This window comes from Pomacea canaliculata, linkage group LG7 (assembly GCF_003073045.1).
Source record: "Pomacea canaliculata isolate SZHN2017 linkage group LG7, ASM307304v1, whole genome shotgun sequence".
NCBI classification, from domain to species: Eukaryota; Metazoa; Mollusca; class Gastropoda; order Architaenioglossa; family Ampullariidae; genus Pomacea; species Pomacea canaliculata.
In genome coordinates, this window is record NC_037596.1 from 26,436,495 (window position 1) to 26,461,337 (window position 24,843).

The window sequence follows — 24,843 nt, forward strand, 5'->3', positions numbered from 1 at the left end:
GTCACCCAAAGTGCGAATTATTTCAGCAATGTTAACACGGTCTCAATGTTTAATCTCTCGATTGTTACTTGATCATTAAGGGGAGTATTCAGTTCCAGTTTGTTTGACAGGAATCGGAAAGTTGGGATGTCAGTTAAAGTAGCGAAATGCAAAAGCAAAATGTAACCTATGACCTATGAAGCCGTAAAGTAACGGGACTCCCGGTGTACCTCTGTGCAGCTGCGAGGGAAGGTGAGGATGGTGTAGAAGTGACATCACTGGACCTCACTGTCCGAGTGTGGTTAAAGGACATGGTGGTGTTAACGGGAATAACACCACTGTAATATTGCAAGTATGGATAGTACGGGAATACTATTATGTTGTTTATCTGTACTTGCATCTTTCGTATGTTAAATAAATGTTTATGTTTGTACTTTATGTCACACATCTTTAAATTTTGTCCGTGGAAGAGCTGGTGTGGGCGCACGTGAGCTTGTAGAGGAAACTGTTATCGACTAAAGTCTTATTAGTGCACATCTGGTTCCCCTGCAAGATTATGTTTATCTGATTGAGTTCGGAACCTAGGATTAAAGTAGAGAGTAGCAAAAAGCACAACTTGGCCAGAAAAATTGTAAGAGTTGAAACAGAATTTTAAAAATATTGAAAAATCACCCATCATTCGCTCTCTTCCCTTGCTAGCAGTATAGCCTATAGTCTTTTCTACTTTGACTTATTCCACCATTTCTGGTATTTCTCCCAACTCTCGTTTATACGTCTGCATGACTTCTTTGCTCATCTTCTGAAATCAAGCTTCTTCGGAAACAAAGATGTATGGACAGAGATATTTCTCCCACAAATGTCCACACAGTATTAGGCTTTAAAATTTTAAAAACAAGAACGAAAAAAGAAGAAATATTTGTGTAATATTACTGCCACGCTGTCACTCATACCTTGTATTCACCTCAATAATCTCAACACAACTTCGATTTCAGGTTGAGCATGCGGTCACCTGTCAATATCAAATAAGAAGTCTAGTGAACATTAATTATCAGGCTTAATCCTGACATATGTGTGATTACTCATACACAGACTATATAAACTGTCCTGCGATCTTCCTAAAACACAACCAGAGCTCAAGTTCTTGGTTCTGCTCACATCTCTGCACTTCAAGTGTAAGTAGATTGAAAATAGTAAATACAAGTAAAATATTTTACATAGCATCTGAAAGTACAGGTAATGAAGTGTTAAGTCATTTTTGCCAAACCTTTAATACAGTCAAACTAATTTCTGATTAATGTATTTAAAGTCGTGTTGTAACTAACTGATGTGATTTTTGTAAGCATCTTCATAAACACTAAAAATATCTTAGGAAGACTGTCTCGTTCGAAGAGCAAGTAAAGTTCTGTGAAGCCTCTCTTCTCCATTTTCACTATCTGCTTTACATGAAATGTTTCACGTGAAATTGTGATCATGACTTTTGTTTTATGTTGTGATTTGTGTCTTTTTCTCTAAAATCTTTTTTTCACTTTTTTAGCGAAATAATCCGCCATTGTTATGTCAATGTTAATGTTTATTCTTTGTAAAACATACTATGACTACACACAAATACATTCAGATACATTTTTCACTTGATGATATAATCACATAAGTAATTTAAAAAGCTGTCCTCTCACGTCAAGTAAATGTGCATTTAAGAACATATCTCTAAAAGAAAAGGTTTAAAGAGATAACAAATATTCTAATTTTTCATTTGTTTTCTTACTACCCACTTTGCAGATTAATCAGATCAGAATGAGAATCATCATCCTTTTTGGACTTCTGGCTACTGCACATAGTGAAGTTCTGTTTCGCACGGGGTAGTAATTTATATAACAGATAAGCATTATATTTTCTTATACGAGATGTGACAAAATAAAATGTTATCAGGTCTGATCAAATATTATTATGTATAGACGCTCGATGAAAAGTGAAGGAAATGCATCAGGAGCCTTTAGTAAGATGCATCAAACTCATACTTACAAAACTTAAATTTCTTGCAGAAACTAGTTCTATAAGTAAGAAAAATTGAACTAATTATAGATGTGCACAAAACACAAATGAACATGCAAATAAACAAAGAAAATGTCACTTTCAGTTGCAGCAAAATCAACTTTCTCAGTCCATTTCATTAAAGTTCATAATTTCATCAAATTGAAAAAGAATTTTATTTTTTGATACTTTCAGCTTTACCAACGAGGTAGATGTCGAGAATTTCAAAGCGTTCGACCTTAATGGCGATGGAATCCTCCATTTCAGTGAAACTTTCACAACTTTCAGGGACGTTGATACGAATGGTACTTTTTCGATGTTTTCTTGTTCGTCGATGTTTGTTTTAGTGATCGTCGGTGTTCATGTCAACTTAGAAAAATTTAACACGAGATTGAATTTTTTTTTAATTACAGATGATGGAGTCTGGAGCTTTGAAGAGTTCGCTGATAATTATCCTCCAGATTTTCCTTCTCTTCGAGCTCAAATCGCATTTGACTTTGCGGACTCCCTGGACTCCGCAGTCGACGGTGTCATCGATTCATCGGTGGCATGCGCATTTTTCAGCATCATGGATGTGGACAGTGAGAAATCTTCATTCTAAGTCAGTTCTGTCGGACCTAGAAATAAAGCGTATTATGATATAATTTAAGAGGTCATAAAGTAAACTTTAGATGAAGGATTTGTTGTTCATGCCCATCAATATTTCAAATTTGTTGATTTTGTAAACTGAGAAGTGGTTAAAATAATTTTTTAGGTGTATGTCGCCCTGCCTAAACATCTCGATTGTATTTACCTTTTCAGACAACAGGAAAGCAATTTTAGGAGAATACAAAAACGCATCCCATCAGGTAAGATCGTCATGTTGTAGACATTCGGTGACATACATACTGAAAGAGAAGGGTAGGTAGATGAATAATGTTATAAAAAATGAAAGACTATAATTTATCAAGAGAGATTACCTCTTGGGAATAACAGATGAGCTTTAACTGTAATTTGGCAAGTCAAAAACTAAATAACCCCTTCTGTGGTTTTCAATGTTTCTTGCCAGGACAAGATCATCTGCACCGACTGTTTCAAACTGCATTTTTAGAAACTAAAAGTTTATTCATAGTCCTGAAAAATAAAAACCACTTTTAGCGATGAAATAGTAAAAGACTTTAAACCAAATATTCACGTAAAGACGAGAAAGCGGATAGCCGAGTGGTTAGAGTTGTGGTGTCCAAACAGACAGCGCCCTGGTTCGATGCCTGATCAACGCAGCAAACTTCAGTCGATCCAGCTGGCAGGAAAGTGTAAGAAGTTAAGAAAAGTAAGTCTTACCTCATAGACGATGTATCAATATGTGATTGCATGTATTTTTTTATGTTTCCAGGCAGGAAACTACTTCAAAAAAGAGCTGAATAACATCGCGGGATGTTGACAATCTGTTGCAATCATATGCAAAAGAAACTCCAAATAAATTCAAATTTGTCAAAACAAATTTATGTTTGTTTATTTATTGTCTTTTAGTGGCGTGATGTTTCGCTGCACATCATCTGCTTTTTCATCTCTGATGCTAGTGACTTTAGTTCTTGTTTTTTTTCTGTCATAACTTTGATGTCTCTCCACCATTTCATTCCTGACCTCTGATGTTTTTATATTCTGCTATTGTGGTAGCTGAGCTAACGACAAAACCATTTTTCTAAAAATATTTTGAAGACATAAACACAACATTAACATCAACAATATTTGTTTTTAGAAAAGATTTAAGAATAACAGAGAGGGGAAAACTTTAATTAAGCGTACTTATATCAAAACTAATTTTGTTGAAATGATTAAAACAGCGGTTACAAACACGTGTACTTTGCCTCCAAAATTTGGATTAAAGCTGCTGTCTTTATCCAGTCGCAGCGGAACGTTCCAGAAACTGTCTTTCCTCTGTTCCCACGGCCATGTTACGTAACGTGTGTGTGTGTGTGTGTGTTTGTGTGTGTGTACGCGTGTATGTTTGTAAAAGAAATAGAGATATTTCGTGCATCTGCAACTTACGTCTACTTTTGTCTTATTACAACACACAAACAGATGAACAGGAATGTAGTGACAACATATGTGTGTATGTGTTTGGAGATAAGTTGTTTGTCTATTGGAGAACCAAAGAAACATTTTCTCTAATCACAAAAGACAAATGATTGCGCTTCAACTTTTTTTATTTTCACCTTGCATTTTCAATGCCACTTACAACGATAAATTTCGAAATCTTAGAACACGTTTTAAAAAAAAATTAGACATTATTTTCCACTCTTTTTCTTTTTGTAGAATTGTTTGCTTTAAAATTACTTGTGGGATAAAAGACCTTGGGTTATAAGGTAGACTCTTGCAGAAGTGTTTACAGTTGACTACTCTTTAGGGTTAGCTTGTGTACATGTTACCTGTATGTTTCCTACCTTTTCATATCATCTTGTGACAGAATAATCAAATATCAAATAACTATCTGCGAAATGTTTTTTTCAAGTAGTTTAAATGATAATTCTAACTGTAATCGATTATTCTTAGAAAATGTACTTTTTTCAAAATAACATTTAGACAGTATCAAAATTGCAGATCATTGAATATAGTGTCATACTTTTGGTTACTTTTGTTGTAATATTCTTGACATGTTCAATTGTAAAGAAAATCATTAGCAGGGTTGTGTGCATGACACTGTTGAAGAGTGACAGTAGACGTTGACAGATATTTCTTGGAATTCCAGTTAGCGGATGAGCAAGGTGTTCCATCAGGTGAATAAACTCTGCACACACAATGTAAGTTCCATGAAAACAAAATAGGAAAAACATCAAATAAAAGGATACATATTCAACAATTAAATAGCTTTAAGTCCTTTGTAACTAAGAAAATCTGAAAGTTCTAAAATATTTTTGCCATGAATCGCTTAAAGCAACAATTTAGTCGTCTTTATCAACCTTTACACAAAACTAGTTGTAAAGTACAATCGCTAAGTTTCTAGAGTGTTTACTTTAAAATGGACATAAATAGGCAAACGAACAATATCAGATTTATGTGAATATGTCTGCCCAATGAAATTTTTATTCTGTATGTTGCATATTTTAATATATTGTACACTATATTATATATTAACATTATATTATGTATCATATTATGGATACATATATTTTACTCATATAGTTTTAGCTTGAGGTTTTGCAATGCAAAAAGTGTAAGTACATATCATTAAATTTTCAACAAGAATTACAGACCTGGTGATTTCTAAATGAATATAGATACGTGTGTCTGAATGATACTTTAATACCTTTATGCTGGTTGGTCAGTGCCGGATTGAAAGTCTGCACCCAGGTCGTTTACCTGATGACAGTCATTGCCAGACGATAGATAAACGTAAATGTAGACTGATGTTAATTAAACAATTTGTGTAAAAAATTTTATTGCATTACTTTCATCCAACAAAATCAGTGTTAGTCATGTTTAGAATTTGCTAATGTATAGTTGAATGTTGTAGAAACATCTACACTCTTCTACAAGATGTTAAATATACTAGTTTGAAACACACAGAGCAACAAATTTGGTCTTTTTAACAAAGAGTGTTAACATTATATTTTTCTGATATATTCGGAAAGGTAACTAGGATATACTTATTTCTTCTGGCTGGAGCATGGGACATCAGGCTGGAGATTCCTACTTAATTGAGAAGTCGCTGATATCCAGCACACGCACTTAAAAATGTGATTTGTTTTTCCCCAAACCGTAATCTGTGAGCAACAGAAAAGCAGAAAAACCTGGTACATGTATGGTAGATACAAGCTTAGCGACAAATGTGTAATCACCCTCAGATATCATAAGCAATAAGACATTTAATGTCTTTAGACACGTTGAGAATTCTCTTTTCTGTATCATTGAGATTTAAATTTGCAAAAAGGACAAACATGACAAAATTTCATGAAATACGCATTTTGCAAATGAATACTAAGAAATTTTCTTGTAAAGGCTAATACAACGCATTAAACATTCTTGTCTTTATCCTAAAGGATGTAGTATAACTAAAGTGATAACCAGGCAAAATAACAGTCGGTGTGTCAGGTGCCATTGGAAATATTGTCTGCCTGCTGCCATTAGGTTTAGGTAAAGTAGTCTTTAACTGCAAATTCCTTGGGGGACTTCCCGCATGTGTAATGCTTTGTTAAGAATATATTTAACTGAGTAAATAAACTATAAATTTTAATAAATTTTAATAAATTTTCAAAATTTATTTTATTCTGAACAGTAAACAATGCTGTCCGTGGTAATCAGTTGTGATATCTACCGCAGTTACCGTAAATGCTGTGATGTGATTCAAGAAATGTGTCCACTTAAATGAAATAAATCTTGCAGAAATATTGTTGTAATGTTGAGCCATGTCCAGTAGGGAAAAATATAGGACTGACAGCTTGGCTACCATTACAGTGTTCCCTCGTTTATCGCGGGGGATAGGTTCCAAGACCAGCCACGATAAACGAATTTCCGCGAAGTAGGGACATACACGCAATAATAATAATATATACATGTAAAACAATATCATGTTAGTGTAAAGTAATATATTAATCATGGTATCAATACAGTACAATAACACTTAAGTGTAAAAAAATTATAACTGTACTCAAAGAAACCCAAAAAACAGATGCGAACTGGCTGCGAGATGGGAGATAACAATCATGGCTCGTCGCTTACGCATCGCAATGGATTTCTCATACACAATTATTTTTTCGTCTGACTATTCATAAAATTACCATGATATTTGAATAGAAATACTAATATAGCTAAAATTTTAAAAAAAATCTTCAATAGAAACCACTTACTGGAGAAAGAATAGACTACAACAATAACTTTTTATTATTCCTGTAACTGTTGTGTTTTTTCAGGTTTAAAGAGAACAGTCTTATGACATTTATAAAACATGAACGTGGCACAGTGAACAGATGTTGTGGTGCTATTGACAGCTGCAGTAGATAAGTATTTGACACAAGCACAACAATTTCGTTTTTTTATTAGCATTTAATGCATAGAATGGTTTTTTAATAATATTTTACCTTATCGAGATGCCAGTCAGCAGCAGCGTTATTACCGGCAGACCTGATGGTCACTGAGCACACTTCACCAATGTCGTCCGTTGTAACATTGAATTTGTCTATCTGATTTCTCTCAAAGTCGTTGCCTAAATTGTCTAAAATCATTTCTTTGGAAGATCCGCGAGATCCATGGAGAGTAAGAAAGATATCGGAGTCTGTTCCCGCGTCTTGTATGCCCGATGTATGAATTAAAATCTCCCATTGGACACCTAGAAAAAAAAAAAAACACACCAACCAATATGCTAAAAGTCTCTCTTTCCATATCGTTCCACATACTGTTCAAGCGTATAGCTTGAGCGTATAACTAACATAGAGGATAACATGGTTCGCTCTAGAAATATAAAACACACCAACATTAATTATTTATCTTTTTGTAGTCTTTTGTCTTTTTCTAATCTTCTGTTTTATTCTTGACAAAGATATTTCTGTCTGTGTACTGTAAGTGTTTTTGTGTATTCTCAATGTACATTACAATCACTGTTACCTTGAACACCAAAACCTTGAATGAAGCAGAGCAGAAAGACGAGAGGCCACATCCTGTTGCTCCCACTCGACGCCAGCGGCTCCACTTGTGGAAACTTTCTAAAGACAGTCTGTGATAACGAATATATATATACTTACTACAAATTATATTTTCGGTCATGTGACTTTATCAATATTTCTATTGCCTTTGACAACAAAATCACGCAGATGGTTTGTGTACGTGGTAGAAATAAAATTAAAAAGATTATTTGTCATACAAAAATTACTCATCCCGGATCATTTTCACATTACGGTCTGAGTGCGGCAGCATCGAAAATAATTGCAGTAGTAAAAAAGACGATGGCATCAGTGCCCAGAGCTCGTATCACATGAAAATTAACTTTTATTATTTTTGTTAGGGCAACGAGAGGCCATGACAATATGATGTGGCTAAAACAGATGGTGCAAAAATACTGCACACGTCAGCTTAAGATCTCAAAATATATGTTCCTTTGCTTTTTATTTTATAGTTTTATGTCATGCATTTCCAGCAGTTGTTGTCATCATCAACCATTGTGCACAAACGATAATATAAACGATGAAGGAATACGTACTTCTTGAACTTTCTCCTTTTCTTATGTCATACTCTTAGTGTTTTTACATGTAGGCAAACAATATTTGTACACAGAATTCCCGCTTTTTACTTTCGTATGCATTTTCTTCATTTGCGCATTCAATATCTTGCTGAAATCCAATTATCTTTTAATATTGTTTTGACTTTCAAAACTTCTAGGTGTCACGGATACTTTAACACATATCCATCACTTCTCAACTCTATCTGACCTTTACACGTTTCTCCGTTTCAGAGGCCCTGTCTGTTAACTACAGACTTACAGACACAAAAAAGGAATGTTCTCGCTCATATAAATTCAATTAGACCCAAGTTTTAGTCATTAAAAATAATGATGTTCCACGTCACAAAAGGTTATCAATACAATCACCTTGCACTTCTAAATATATGAGTGGAAATTTTCTCTCTCCGAATGTGAAGGACAATATTTTTACACTCACTATTTTTGAGGAATGTTTTGGTGTCATTCTGCAAAGGACAATGTTAGCCATCGATAACTTTTTAATTCTTTTAAAAAAGTGTAAAATATAAGGCTGGAAGGAATTAAATATACAATCATATACAAGAAGTACATCATATTATTTTTGAAGGATTTGCAAAAATGTTTGTTGTAACAGCCGTTAATCGTAACTTGAAAACATTTAGTTTGGCGAGGTGTACACACAGCCCGTTAGAGAAGAACAGAAAAGAAGATTGGTAGGAGGATCCCCAGATAATAGAAAAGAGAAGTTATTTTACAAACTTTTGCAGAGACACTTGCACTTCCATTTACATTTGGCTAATGTTTATGTTAGCAGTAAGCTTTCTTCTTTCTTCTCACACATTTTATATGATTATATTATTTATGGTTTCATTACTTAACATTTTTTTTCTACGGGTGATGATTACATGAATTTTTCCTTTCACACACATAAACAAAAATGCAGACAGTGAGTAGTCGGTGGTAATGACGCGTACGTCGAGCTTTTTCTCGACAGCCGCGCTGGACTTCGATCGCATGTTGACACGTGATCACACTCTCCCCCTCTGTTTTCCTTCCCATCTGTCTCTCCCCCTTCCCGCGTGTAGCTGCGACAAGTCAAGGTACAGGGTCAGATGTACAGGGTCAGGGTTCAGTCTTCGCTGTCACCTGCGCGCGGACTTTTTTTGATGTGCGTCCATCTCCAAGTGAAACACCGCCGATCTCTGAAGTAGGGTTATGGTTATTGAGTGAAAGATGCCATTAAACAACTGTACTTTGTAACAATGGGTAGTCATGAATAATTTATGATCGTGTATAACTATTGTAGTGCTTTTTTGTGAAATGTTTCACTTGTAACCTGCAGGTGTGATGCTCTCAAACACAATACATCCGATAGCAACATAACTCGCTGTTACACGACACTGTCTTGTAGATATGCTGTAAATAGTTTAAACTGTTTAACCACATTCTTATTGATGTAAATAGTCAATTTGTTTAATCGTATCTCTTGCCTACTAATTGCACTTATTTACGAAATCAAATGCTAAGCTCAACCCTCGGCTGACCGCACACTCGCGCAGCGGGGTCACGAGTTCACACGCTCTTCCTCTCCTCAAGCTAGAGCGGCCCGGTGGCTCAACGGGTAGCGCCTGTCACCAACACAGCGAAAGTTGTCTGTCCTGATTTCATTTCTCGTCTAGGACACTCTGTGCTTTCTCTGCACGTGGAATCTGTTTACAGGGCTGGCTGCCTTGCCGTGATGTAGCCTTGGTTCTTGGCTCGGGGTAAAACACCAAATCACCCCCTCTCCTCCAGCTGCCCCCATCCTTCCTCTTGTCCAGGTATGAGACGTGGGTAGGCCGCTGGTCACGTGTCGCCCTGCTCGCCGGTCCCAACCCTAGCTACTACACGCGAGGCAAGCCGCACGCTCGCGCAGAGGAGTCACGAGTTCACACTCCTACGAGGTGCTGAGGGTGCAGGGTGGACGGTTGACACAATGGCGGACAGTAGCTCGAAAAGAGATGAAGCGACAAGGACGAAGAACAAAAATGGTAAAGTAGAATACGACAAATATGTAGAACACGAGGAACATGTTGAATACGGAGAAGCCTGATGAAATTTGCAAGTGCGTCATGGCAAAGAAACAGAATGAGTCAAAAGGAAGTCTTGACCTTTGTGACCCTGATGTGCCTTTAGCTTGAAGGTAGCGGCAGAATACAGGAAAATCACCCGCGATATACAGAAAGATATCAAGGTGGCCAGAGAAACCCGGATCAAGGACAGATAACTCGAGACTTGATACAGACAGACGACGACTTTTCTCTCCAGACCACGAACACGATGTCCATCCACAGCCCACACAACAGTCTACAGTCTTTTTGACACCTCCTCCCTTACTTTATCCGTTCTCTGCTACTTTCCTATTCGTCTTCCTCTCGCAACTTAGATTATTATTATTTGCACAGCGGTAAAAAATATATAAGAAAAAAAATGTAAAGTTAACAGAAAAAGAAATAATATTTTGAGACCATGAGCTGATGTGTGCAGTATGTTTAGCATTATCTACTCTAACCACGTCATGTCCTTTACTTAATTGCGATCCTCTCTCGTTGCACTACTAAACAATAGATATGAAATTGAAATTGATCATAGTTGACACACCCCGCGCAGTGCAAAATCAATGTCGTTTACGGGTTACTCAATTCAACATGGATTTGAACTCAAATACAGACAATAAGAAAAAAAAAGAAAATAATATTTATATTTTAATGTATATTCTAAAAGCATTTGTGTTTCTTTGGTACTTTATGTCTTTTTATATCGTGTAAATAATTTTATTTTGTAATTTTTTTTTAATAATTGACTTTCTTTCCGATTAGAGAATTCCCTGTGGCATACAGTTACAATCATTCATTTGTTTTTACTACTACTAAATAAAACTTGAAATTTTTTTAATATTTACACCACGTAAATGTTTTGAAAATGCTCATTAAGATGGAGTATCAGAGATAATTGTGCACCTTGTAAGTTAATAGATATCAACTTTAAAAATACCGGTCGAAATTTTATTCGCGGCAATCAGCGGTTAAGATAAGCAAACAAAGTAAAGATATGGTCAATTGTACTATAAGCTCTTCTAAAGCCTGCCTGCTCTTCTAGAAGCTTTTCTTCTGTTTCCGCCCATCTTGACAATCTCTTATTCAATATATCTGTGTAAATTTTACTACTAACACTAGTTAGTGCCACTCTATAATGTTCTGGTTCGTTTATGTTTCCTTTTTTATGTATTGGTAGTATGATAGATTTGTGCCATTCGCATGGGAAAGTGCCTTTCTCGAATAAAATGTTGAACAGTTTTAGCAAAAAGTCAAAAGTAACCTCATTTGAATTTTTTAACATTTCACTAATAATTTTGTCCGTACGTGCACTTTTTCAGCGCTTGGTCTACTGGTAGCAACCACACTTCTCCCTATGTACTGACTGAGCTGTAGGAAACGTGGAATAAAGAGGCTGTTTGAAGTTTAATTTTTTTTTTCTGCAGTGTCTCCTTGAGCTGTATGTGTATGTGTGCGGATGCGTGTTTGTGAAAGAAATAGATATTTCATGCATATGCAACTTAAGTGAGCGCTTGTCTTCTTACAACACATAAACAGATGAACAGGAATGTAGTGACAACATATGTGTGTATGTGTTTGGAGATCAGTTGTTTGTCTATAGCAGCCATCAAAGACAATTTTTTCAAATCACAAAAGACAAATGATTGCGGTTCACCTTTTTTATTTTCAACATGCATTTTCGATGCCATTGACAACGATAAAGTTCAAAATCTTAGAACACCTTTTTTTCGAAAAATTGGACATTTTTTTCCACTCTTTTTCTTTTTGTAGAATTGTTTGCTTTAGAATTGCTTGTGGGGTAAAAGACCTCACAATTATTGACTCATATTAAATATGCTTTTATTGCCACATTGCAGTGCCTTAAGGGATGTCTGATAAACTGTCATAATTTTGGTCACTTTTGTTGTAATATTCTACAGACTTTCAAGTGTAAGCAAAACATTAGCAGGATTGTGTGCCATGACACTGTTCAAAGGTGACAGTAGACGTTGACAGATATTTCTTAGAATTCCAGTTAGCCGATGAGTAAGGTGTTCCATCAGGTGAATAAACTCTGCACACACAATGTAAGTTTCCTTAAAGGAAAAAAGGAAGAACATCAAATAATAGGATAAACATTGAACAAATAAATAGCTTTAAGTCCTTTGAAAATCAGATGTATATTCGAAAATCTACAAGTTTTAAAATGTTTTTACAATGAATACCATAAAGTATTAATTTAGTCGTCTTTATTATTTTTGACACAAAAATAGTTGTAAAATTCACTTGCTAATTTTGTAGAGTGTTTGCGTTGCTTTCAAATGTCTGTTATTGACTTTTAATATGCAAACTAACAATGTCAGATTCGTGTCAGTATGTCTGTGCAATGAAATTATTATTCTGTACATTGCATATTTTGATATATTGTAGACTATATTATATATTAACATTATATTATGTATCATATTATGTATAAATATAATTTATGCATATAGTTTTAGCTTGAGGTTTTTCAATGAAAAAAAAAAGTAAGTTTATTGTCACGGACCAGTCTACATGTATTAGGAACAGGGGGTTGTTGCCCCTGATTTTGTTTTTCAAAGATTATTGCCCTTACCTTACATATATGAGTGTGTTGGTTGCGTCGTGTTTTGCGTCAGAACACGACGTCATTTTATGACGCAATTTGAGAGGGACGTAAGGTGAAAATTATTTGGAAGAGAGCAGACGGCTGTGAGCAGTGAAGAGAGGCGCTGTGTGGAAGTGGATCATGTGTTGATCCCCGGGAATATATATGTGGTGCCCTCTTTGGGTCATGTGTTGATCCCCAGGAGTATATTTGTGGTGCCCGCTTTGGATCATGTGTTGATCCCCAGGAATATATTTGTGGTGCCCGCTTTGGATCATGTGTTGATCAAAGTGCCCAGTCAGCACCTATTATTATTATTAAGCATAGGAACGTGTATGCACCACTGTTGGACAAGGCGCAGAGAGGATTTTACATAGACCTTGCAATTTTGGGTGTGAGTAACTAAGACTAGCAATTTATTCAAAAACATACGACAGTTGGAAGTATATTGAAATTGACATGTGTATGTCGTCTTGGTGACATTAAGAGAACTGTTGGAGTTACAAGGCGCTGTGTGGAAGACCTATGGACTTTGTATATATTTAGTTAATGTTGATTGATTTAAAGTTTTGATTCCTACGACAAATCTTCGTGATATATGATTGAAAGAACACGCAAGGGGACGCGTGCGTGTTGTGAGTGAAAGTGAGATCAAAAACAGCGTCCCTGACATATATATAATTAAATTGCAGCAAGAATAACAGACCGGGTGATTTCTAAATGAATATAGATATGTGTATCTGAATGATGCTTTAATACTTTTATGCTGGTTGGTCAGTGCCGGATTCAAAGTCTGCACCCAGGTCGGTTTACCTGATAACAGTCATTGTCAGACGGTATATAAATGTAAATGTAGACTGATGTTAATTAAAAAATGTGTGTTAAGAACCTCATGACATTTTTTTTATGCAACAAAATCAGTGTTAGTCAAGATGTGAATTTGCAACAGGAGAGTTGAATGTTTTAGAAACATCTACACTCGTCTACATTATGTTAAATATACCAAGTTTGAAACACACATAGAAACTAATTTTCTGATTTAAAACAAAGAATGTTAGTATTATATGTTTCTGATATATTCGGATAGGAAAGTAGGATATACTTATTTCGTCGGCCTGGGGCATTGGTCACTAGATCGGATATACTTTTTAAGATGATAAGGAAGTTTAAACCAACAGTTGCAAAGAAAAGTGTGCTGTGTAGGTCCCTCAACCACAACCTGTGAGAAACAGAAAAGCAGAAAAACCTGTTATATGTATGGTGGATACGAGCTTAGCGACAAATGTGTAATCACAATAAGAAATCATAAGCAATAAAACATTTAGACACGAGATTTAAATTTGAAAAAGGACAAACATGACAAAATGGCATGAAATATGCATTTTTGTTAATGAGTACCAAGAAATTTTCTCGTAAAGGCTAATACAAAGCATTGAACTTATTTGTCTTTATTCTAAATGATGTAGTATTACTAAAGTGATAACCAAGTAAAATAACAGTCGGTGTGTCAGGTGCCATTGGAAATATTGTCTGCCTGCTGCCATTAGGTTTAGGCAAAGTAGTCTTTAACTGCAAATTACTTGGGGAACTTCCGCATGTGTAATGCTTTGTTAAGAATAGATAAAATTTAACAAATGAGCTATAAATTTTATTAAATTTTCATTATTTATTCTAAGTTGAACAATAAACAATGATCTCCGTGGTAATCAGCTGTGCTATCTACCGAAGTTAACGTAAATACTGTGATATGATTAAAGAAATGTGTTAACTTACTTGAAATAAATCTTTGAGAAATATTTTTGTAATGTTGATCCATGTCGGCTCCAACTATGACTTCTATCATGGTACAACAATGTCAAAATATTTTGGCCCAGTAGGGAAAAATACAGGACTGACAGCGTGGCTACCATTAAAGCTCTAGGGCGCAGTCGTAGACATATATATTTATATGTATATATTATCATCGTACTGGAAGCTTAGATTGGTCGTGTTCTGTGCCGACATATATAAATATGTCAGTCACGCATGGTAACCGCGAGCCATCATCGGCTACCTGCAGACGACGTGTTACCATGGTGACAGCCATGTAGCGGTATTGTCTTACTGGCCGCTGTATCGTTTCCATCCTAGCTTGAGGCTAGCTGTCAGTGGCCAAGATGGCCAGTACCTACAAGCGCTGGAACCACATTGGTCCAACCTTTTGTGCTGTCTGGGATGTTTGTATCGCAACGTATGGATCACATAATTACGAAATTAATTATCATTTATATCTTGGTGTCTTATTGACAAAAGCTTCGTAAATAGAAGTAACTAAGTTTAGAAAGCAAACACTACAGTTCTATTTTACCTTATTGAGATGCCATTCGTTTTGAATAGTACCAACCATACACCTCATGTACACTGAGCACACTTCACCAATGTCGTCCGTTGTAACATAGAAAGTATCTATACTATTTCTCTCAAAGTTTTCGGCATCATTGTTTAATTTCATTTCTGTGGAAGATCCGCGACTTCCATGGAGAGTAATATAGATATGGGAGTCTGTTCCCGCGTCATGTACGTCCGATGTATAAATCTTAATCGCCCATTGGACCCCTAGAGAAATAAAACACACCAACGAATGTGTTAAAATTCGCTTCTTCCATATCGTTCCATTTACTGTTCAAGTGTATAACTTCAGACGTTCCCCTCCTAACATAGAGGATGACATAGACATTGGAGTGTGTAGCCGCATCAGGTATCTTCAATGTATACACAATAAACTTCCACCAAGTAACAAAAAAAAAAAAAAAAACAACTAAAAATGAGTCTTACATTCATTATCTATCTTCCCCCCCCCCTCAAAATTTTTTTCCTGACAGAAATATTTCTGTCTGTGTACTGTAAGTGTTTTTGTGTTTTCTTAATGTACATTACAATCACTGTTACCTTCAACACCAAAACCTTGAATGAAGCAGAGCAGAAAGACGAGAGGCCACATCATGTTGCTCCCACTCGACGCCAGCGACTCCACTTGTGGAAACTTTCTAAAGACAGTCTGTGATAACGAATATATATACTTACTACAAATTATATTTTCGGTCATGGGACTTTATCAATATTTCTATTGCATTTGAGAACAAAATCGCACAGATGGTTTGTGTATAAAATAGAAAGAAAATTAAAAAGATTGTTTGCCATATAAAAACATACTCTTCCCGCATCATTTTCACATTATTTTCTCAGTGCTGCGGCATCGAAAATAATTGCAGTAGTAAAAAAGGCGATGGCATCAGTGCCCAGAGCTCGTATCACATGAAAATTAACTTGCATTATATTTGTTAGTGCATCGAGAGGCGAAGACAGTATGATGTGGCTAAAACAGATGGTGCCAAACATTGTGCACACATCAGCTTCAGATCTCAAAATATTCGTTCCCTTTCATTTTAGTCTTTACTTTTATGTCATACATTTCCAGCAGCTGTTTTCATCATCGACCGTTGTGTGCGTGTAATAATATAAACGATGAAGGAATGCGTACTTCTTGAACTTTCTCCTTTTTTTGATATGTCATACTCTTAGTGTTTTTACATTTAGGGAAACACTGTCTGTAAACACAATTCCCGCTTTTTACTTTCGTATGCGTCTTCTTCATTTGCGCAATCAATATCTTGCTGAAATCCAGTTATCTTTTAATATTGTGTGACTTTCAAAACATCTAGGTGTCACTGATACTTTAATACATGTCCATTACTTCTCAACTCTATCTGACATTTACACGTTTCTCCGTTTCAGAGGCCCTGTCTGTTAACTACAGACTTACAGACACAAAAAGGAGTGTTCTCGCTCATATAAATTTTATTAGATCCAAGTTTTAGTCATTAAAAATAATGATGTTCCACGTCACAAAAGGTTATCAATATAATCACCTTGCACTTCTAAATATATGAGTGGAAATTTTGTCTCTCCTAATGTGAAGGACAAAATTTTCACGCTCACTATTTTTGAGGAATGTTTTGGTGTCATTCTGCTAAGGACAATGTCAGCCATCGATAAATTTTTATTCCTTTTAAGAAGACTAAATTATAAGCCGCTGGTCACGTGACCCCCTGCTCGCCGGTCGCCATCCTCGTTGTTTTACACAAGGCTGGACGCACACTGGCGCAGCTGCGTCACGTGCTCACACATCGACGAGGTGACGATGGTGCAGGGTGGACGGTTGACACAATGGCGGACAGTAGCTCAGCGAATTTTACCAGTAAGTTTATTTTGTCTCCCTTTATGATTTCATGAGGATCACTATTCAAGCACAGGTTTTGTGTTTCTAATGGTCTACATGCACATCCTTATTATATCATCTAAACATTTTCTGTTAATAAAAAAAATTTGTCAATAGACTTACATCCATAGTTTTGTTTTGTCATTACTTTAAAGACTAAAAGTAATATTTTGATTTCAAATACATTTTTGAACAGAGTTCTCAGCAAAGTTGATGAGAAGAGCAAAGCACTGCAGAATGTAGTTCACAAACTGAATCAGGTCACCCTGCTTCTTCAAAATATGGGGAAAGAGGAGATGATGAAGAAAGGATTTAGAACAAAAGTGGTATGTCATTTAAGTATCATGTGTAAGTACTAGACACCTTTTTTAAATGTTACCTTTAGCTTTAACTCATATATCAGTTAATATATATGTTATGCTTTACAGTCTTGATAAACCATTTAACAAAAAGGCAGGCGTAGCATGGGCTTACAGGTTAACTCTCCTGACAAGGATCTGTGGTCAGTGTAATATTTGTATTAACAAATAATACACATTTTATGAAGTACAAAATAAAGCAGTATTTTATATGCATAGATTTTATTTATAAAATAATTCTGTCACAAATACAATTTCAGTAGAACCAAAGGGAAAAAAGTTTTGTGTGTGTTTTTTATTTTTTGTGTTCTCGATTTTATGTCCATGGTAATATATCCACTCTACTAAGACTTTATTTGATGTTTGTGCTGAGTATCACTATCATGATTTTTTTCTCATCAGATTGATGGAGAATGTTTATGAATAAATCCCGACACTAGAAGCAGGTATAACTATTATTTTGTCCATCAATCCTAAAACGTAAAATTTGACAGGTTCAGAAGAGGAGGGGAGATAACTAGTAAAAACTACTTGCGTTGCAGTGTTTATTTCCCTTCTGCAAACTTGTGCTTTTACTGCAGATTATGCATTTAAAATGATCTAATATGTATTCATTTATTACATTTTCTTATAAACATACTTAGGTTCGGTCAAATCTCTACAGACATCAAATTAACACGTGGTCATTGATATATATGTTCTAAAAGCAACAGGTAATGTGATTTATAAATGTTTCTTCAAAGGCTTTCATCCTATGTCAGAGTTCGGGGTTTCCCTATTAACTAATTTGTTGGCTATTTTTAACAGCTATTTTAACAGCTATTTTTAGTACTGAATCTCCAAATCCTTTTACGAAAAGTTAGTTAATGGAGAGACACACTTACCTGTGTTGACTTCGGAGTAAACATGTATGAACTACGTGCAGCTTCCGAGATTCTAACGTCTGAAGTTTATGATAAACATCATCACTGTGTGAAGGCGGTGTCACGAAACTTTAAACTTTGACACGATATTGAATTTTTTTTTAATTACAGAGGATGAAATCTGGAGCCTTGAAGAGTTCACTGATGTGTCTCCTCCAGATTTTCCTTCTCTTCGAACTCAAATCGCATTTAACTTTATGGACACTCTGGACTCCGCATTCGACGGTGTCATCGATTCATCGTTCATGTGCACTTTTTTCAGCATCATGGATGTGGACAGTGAGAAAAGTAAGGCAGTGATAGAGAGAAGATACGCCCCGCCCTCACTTAAAGATGGCCGCGAAAAGAGTGTGCTCACTTGCACCTCACTCTCCTACTGTCCCAAAAGGTTTAGGGATGACCTAAGCTTTACCTCATAGACGATGTATTGCATATATTTTTTTATGTTTCCAGGCAGTAAACCACTTCAAAAAAGAACTGAAGAACATCGCGGGATGTTGACAATCTGTTGCAATAATATGGAAAAGAAACTCCAAAATAAATGAAAATTGTTCGAAAAAATTTATGTTTGTTTATTTACACTGTCTTTTAGTGGCGTGATGTTTCGCTGCACATCATCTGCTTTTTCATCTCTGATGCTAGTGACTTTAGTTCTTGTTTTCTTTTCTGTCGTGACTTTGATGTCTCTCCACCATTTCATTCCTGACCTCTGATGTTTTTATATTCTGCTATTGTGGTAGCTGAGCTAACGACAAAACCATTTTTCTAAAAATATTTTGAACAGGTTACGGCATGAAAATTTTAAACAAACAATAAAGACATAAACACAACATTAACATCAACAATATTTTTTTTAGAAAAGAACTAGAAAGATTTAAGAATAACAGAGAGGGGAAAACTTTACAATGGCACGTTGATGCTGAAATGAGTAAGTGTACAAATATCAAAACTAATTTTGTTGACATGATTAAAACATTATTAAACAATACATTTTTCTAGTGTAGATTTGTGCTCTTGACCATTTATTCGTCTTAGGATGAGGGAAAATCGGTTTCAGAAAACTAGATGAATATTAGAATTATTTTTTTTATATTCAATACTAACGAATCAAATGGTTATTTAATTCGTTATCTTACAAATGTGTTTATTTTTCTGCATGTTTAGACACAGCCTGTCATATAAATGTGACACTAGGATGACGAGATTAAAGAGCATCTTTGCACAATGTGAAAGCAATCTTTATGTACTGCTCCACGATCTGAGTTATATCTCCATTAATATAGTGGGCAAGCTGGCATGATATCTAGCTGACAGTTGAGAAAACAGATCCGTGTTTGTCAATAAGTTATCAAAACAGAAATCATCAGTTGTGGATCAGCAGTGTATTGTATAGTATTCAAGACTGCGCGAGAAACAAGAGACACATGCATTTACAGTATTTTTTCACCCGAGCACATGATCCAGTATGTATACCTAAATCTTGTGGGCTTTTCTTTATGATTTGTTTCGGACTTCTTATTTAATAATTTATGAACATATCACAATCACTGATGTTGGTTACTAGCCAAACTTGGGGAAGTTCGAATTCAAGAGTTCAACATTTGCTTCACATCAAATGATCGATGACCTTTTCTTTGCTACTATAAAACTATCCATAATAATAAATATTATTCTTCAGTATGTAGAACAGGTTTTGAGAGATAGCATTTTTAACGAAAGGTACAACAAGAGATATTCTGCATCGTTGTGACGAGACTTTATGACATCCAGTTAGAATCCAAATCCCAAGAAAATTTTGTAATTATTAAGCTGATGATTGACATTCGGGATCGCTTTCAACATCAGTTGAATAGATAGCAAACTGTTTTTCTATCCATTGCATGGTATTCCTCTCACAAAAAAAACTCATCAAAGAATAGCACGGGAGTATTTTGTCCTGAAGTTTGTCTCCATTCTTATCTGCTATAGCTTCATCTTGTAACTATCTGGTTGATCACACAAATCTCAACAGAGGCTGCCAGATAATTGATGGTATTTCATTAGGGGCTGTTAAGTTCTGACAGCTGGATGCTATGAAAAAGCTATGAAACTTGCTCTGGGGCTAATTCAACAACTGTTAAACACTATGAAGGGCTGCATTAAATTAATTGCGACAGTCAAAATAACTCAAAGCCTAAAACTGATGAGAGGTAAAGGTAAAATAAATGAGAGGCAACAACGCAACAGAGACAATGTTTAACTAAAAGTAGGTTAGATTAGAAAACATTGGAAGCTGCGCCTCTGTAGCCTGGTGGTTAGGAGCGTCGTCTTTGAATTGATAGGTGTTCTGTTCAAATCTTGGAGTTTTTTTTTTTTTTTTTTTTTTTTGTTTTGCTTTGTGATGTTTTCGTTCTCTAATATGATACATTTTCTATCAAGCCTTTCACGAAAACCTGTTGATTGCCAAGTGAAACTATATATATATATATAAACAATTCTATGTCAACCATTTCATGAAGACCCACTACTATATACACAGCATTGGACAATTGCTTCACTAATTGTTTTGAAGATAGAAATCGCATCGGCAAATCGACAAAAGTAAAAGCAACAGTCAAGGCTCTATATGGTAATCTGTTAACAAATTTTACTTTCGGTCATGTGACTTCATCAGTATTTCTATTGCATTGGAGAACAAAATCGCACAGAGGGTTTGTGTATAAAGTAAAAGGAAAATCTAAAAGATTATTTGCCATCTAAAAACATACTCTTCATGAATCATTTTCACATTATTTTCTCAGTGCTGCGGCATCGAAAATAATTGCAGTAGTAAAAACGACGGTGGCAGCAGTGCCCAGAGCTCGTATCACATGAAAATTAACTTGCATATGTTTTATATAGGTGTCATGGATAGTTTAACACATGTCCATTACTTCTCAACTCTATCTGACCTTTACACGTTTCTCCGTTTCAGAGGCCCTGTCTGTTAACTACAGACTTACAGACACAAAAAAGAAGTGTTCTCGCTCATATAAATTCAATTAGACCCAAGGTTTGCTCATTAAAAATTATGAGAATAGAGAGTAGAGCTGAACTTCCGTCGCACTCCACGCAGTTCAGCTCAGCTCCTCTGTTGACACACAGTGTGACAAGATCAAGATCGTGACATGTGACAGGATCCATGTAAGATCCACAAGGCGCGAGAACATGCAGCAGCGATCTCTGATGCTGGTCAACGTGACTCGCCCTCGTAAAACTGACAGGCCATCCCTGTCCAGGCGGTTCAGGTCAGGCTTGGCAACGAGAAGGTCACAGACACGTGACCACATGTTGAGTTCTGCAACCAGCCCGACGAAAATGTACAGAATTTTCTTGTCCTTGCAGTCCAGAATCGTTTGTCGCGAATATCTCCAAACATAGCTAAGAACATCTATTTGCACAAAAGGCTTTTTTTCTGAGTATCTGGCTTTTTTCAACAATCTCTATTACTGACAAAAGTTTTGTCTCATCTTCCAGCTGAAGGCTTGGTACCGAAAGGAAGTTAAAAAAGCTTACATATATAATAATGCGGAATTGCATGTGTAAAGATATTTTTGCCATAAATGTCATATGATGTTACAGTAATGGTCTTACTCTAGTTTTATCAAAAAATATCCGATTTTTCTTATAATATCTGATCTTGATATTCTCCAAAATTCAGGTCTGTGTAATCACAGGGCGACTAGCCATTTACTCGCACATTGAAAACAGGATGTGGAGGTGAAGATGAGTCATCACGAAATCAATAGAACTGTACCACATGATTACTTGGTGAAACCTGCACTGACTGTAGTTCGAGCCTAATGTGTAGGTCCGTGTGAACGATATCAAAGATCGTATGGTGCAAAACAAACTGAAGTTTAACGATGATAAAACAAGGGTTTTCTTGTTCATGAAAAGGAGAAAGGAGAAAAATCAACTCCCAAACTCGGACCATCTTTATACCATCAACCTCGATGAGATCAGCATAAGCTTTGTCTCATCGGTCAGAAATCTTGGCTTCACCGTCGCTGTTGACTTGACCTTTGACACACTAACTGCAACTTTATTAACTGGTATAATCAACGCCATCCGCCAAGTGTTCTCCATCTGTCCACACACACACACTGCTAGCATCCTTTAGTGGTCGTGGGCTCAGTCTACACTAAATTACCTGACCTCTTGACCTCAGGCTGTCGCCATATCTCATTCACAGATACACAAATTAGCGGGATGTGAGCCCACTTTTCCGAACCTCTCCTCTCTTATATTCTAACCAATAGAATACTACCTCTAGATCATAACATTATTTTTGCCATTGATAATACTGTCTAAAACATCTAAATTCAAATTCCGGGTTTCCTGTTGAGCATTGAATCACAATTTTGGCATCGTTAAATAATTAATCCTAGCAGACTAATATTTAGTTACTCAACTCTGGACCTAACAATAACTAAGACAGAAAACAATTGGTAAGAATGAGTACAGATATAACAGTAAATGTACATTGATTCATCAACAATTAAAAGGAATATGAATAATCTATCAATATTTATTTATCAGAAGAAAAAAATTGTGAAACAAAAGCCAAAAAAGAAAGGTCTCGCAGTATTTATTTGGTACATGTTAAGTGCATCGTTCGGGGTTCAAGTCCTGTTATCATGTGAAGAATGTGTGGGGCTTCCTTGTCAAGTCCCACCTGTACACCAGGATCAGAGATAACATCAAGCAGCCGGTAGTTTTGTAGCATGAATGGAAAGAGAAGGGACATATCCGTGTCATTTCTGGTCTACAAACAGATTTGGTTGAGGCCTTGCGAGGGACTGTTTCTCCCATCCTCCTGTGATTCTTTCGGCTGATACTCGGTGTAAAGGTGATAGAATAGACTTTAGGCATTAAATATTACTATTTTCTTGTAATTCGCAGGTGTTTGAGAACAAACCGATTTCAGATTAGTTACCCGCAACTACTGCAAGAATGGCGCTTTGGTCAACTAAACCTCGCCTACTTTCATGCATAATAAAGTACCTGATTGGTTGACAGTTTCTTTTTTTTTTTAATATATTAAATCTGATAAAGGGAAGTAATTTCTGCTAGAACAAATCCTAAATGAAACCCGGAGTTGTTTCCCTTAATTTTGTACTTTATTTCAGCATAGTGCGATGTGTTGTACGACACTACTCTAGCAGGACAGCTTCACACGACCGCGAACTATGCGGAAGACGAGAAGCAGTTTCCAAAAGAGGAGATAACTGGTTCTAACGTGTATGGGTTAAAATCCTTGGTGGCACGCTCAAGCAATAAGAAGAATATCTTTCGTGTACATGTAACGGACTGACTCCTCACTGGAGTAGAATCCTGAGTAGTGATTGCAGTGCGTTGTCCACAAAGCTTCGGATAAGTCTGTTCTGTTGACAGATTACCTTATACAGCCTTGACTGCTGCTTTTACTTTTGTGACTACAGCACCTCCCCGTGTTCTAATTACCCATCGGCACAAGTAAAAATGTTCCTTGTCAGTGTCATTGTCATCGATATCAAGGCCTCGCTCAAACAGGAAGGAGACCATAATCACATGATCTTTCTTTTTGTATCCCATCATCATTTTGTATATAAAACTCCTCCGATCGCTTAGGCTGCTCATATCAGTTTAAGAAGTACATTTATGTCGTTCTTTTGAAAACTCATAATTTAAAAGACCCTAAACAGTTTTGAAAAACGTTTCGACCCCTAATATCTGTGATTAAAACAATTTTAAGCATCGTTGTATCAAACACCTTAAACAATTCTATTCACTTAAGGTATGTCGGTAAACAATGTTCATTTTGAAGATGACGAACGTTTCTCATCGTCACTCACATCTTCTTGTCCTCCTGGGTCTATCAGGAAAATAAAAATATTGCTAAATTACAGCTGCCACTCTCTGACTTGTACCTTCATGCAGTCAGAAGGATGGCACATAACATCATTTCGGACCTAAAGCACCCTCTCTATCCCAACTTCCAGCTGTTGCCCTCAGGCAGGCGCTATAAAGTGCCACGTGTACGGAAAGTTGCCTACCAGAGGTTCTTCGTGCCAGCAGCCATCACCATCCTAAATAAAGGCACAAGGACTCAGGAGGAATCAAAAACAGCATGAAGAGGGTGCTGACATCCACTATCAGCCATCACCTTGTTGAATGTGTTTTCCCTTTCGAACATACAACAATGTACCTTTAGTCCTATGTCCGTTAGATGTCTGTATGAGTATGTATACCTATCACAAACCTGCTGGTTTTTTTTATGTAATTAGGAAGGGGATAGGGAGAAGTTACTGGAAGGGGGAGGTTGGGAGAAACCCATTACAGTGGCTGTCAGTGTCAACAGCTCAGACGTGCCGCGCCACACAGGGATGGCCGGCCGGTCTTTGTTAAGTAGGGGTTGAT

The 24,843-nt window shown here is 36.2% G+C and overlaps 2 long non-coding RNA genes across 2 annotated transcripts; one reads left to right on the top strand and one right to left on the bottom strand.

The window, feature by feature from the left end:
- The first annotated feature begins 2,026 nt into the window (after positions 1–2,026).
- Positions 2,027–3,274, top strand: LOC112568860. The gene is made up of 3 exons (XR_003100218.1): positions 2,027–2,312; positions 2,421–2,588; positions 2,809–3,274. It is a non-coding gene; the product is annotated as an uncharacterized LOC112568860 (long non-coding RNA).
- Positions 3,275–4,175: 901 nt separating this feature from the next.
- Positions 4,176–7,720, bottom strand: LOC112568859. The gene is made up of 5 exons (XR_003100216.1): positions 7,588–7,720; positions 7,065–7,312; positions 5,634–5,750; positions 5,294–5,346; positions 4,176–4,774 (listed from the first exon to the last, which is right to left on the bottom strand). It is a non-coding gene; the product is annotated as an uncharacterized LOC112568859 (long non-coding RNA).
- Between the last annotated feature and the right edge of the window lie 17,123 nt (positions 7,721–24,843).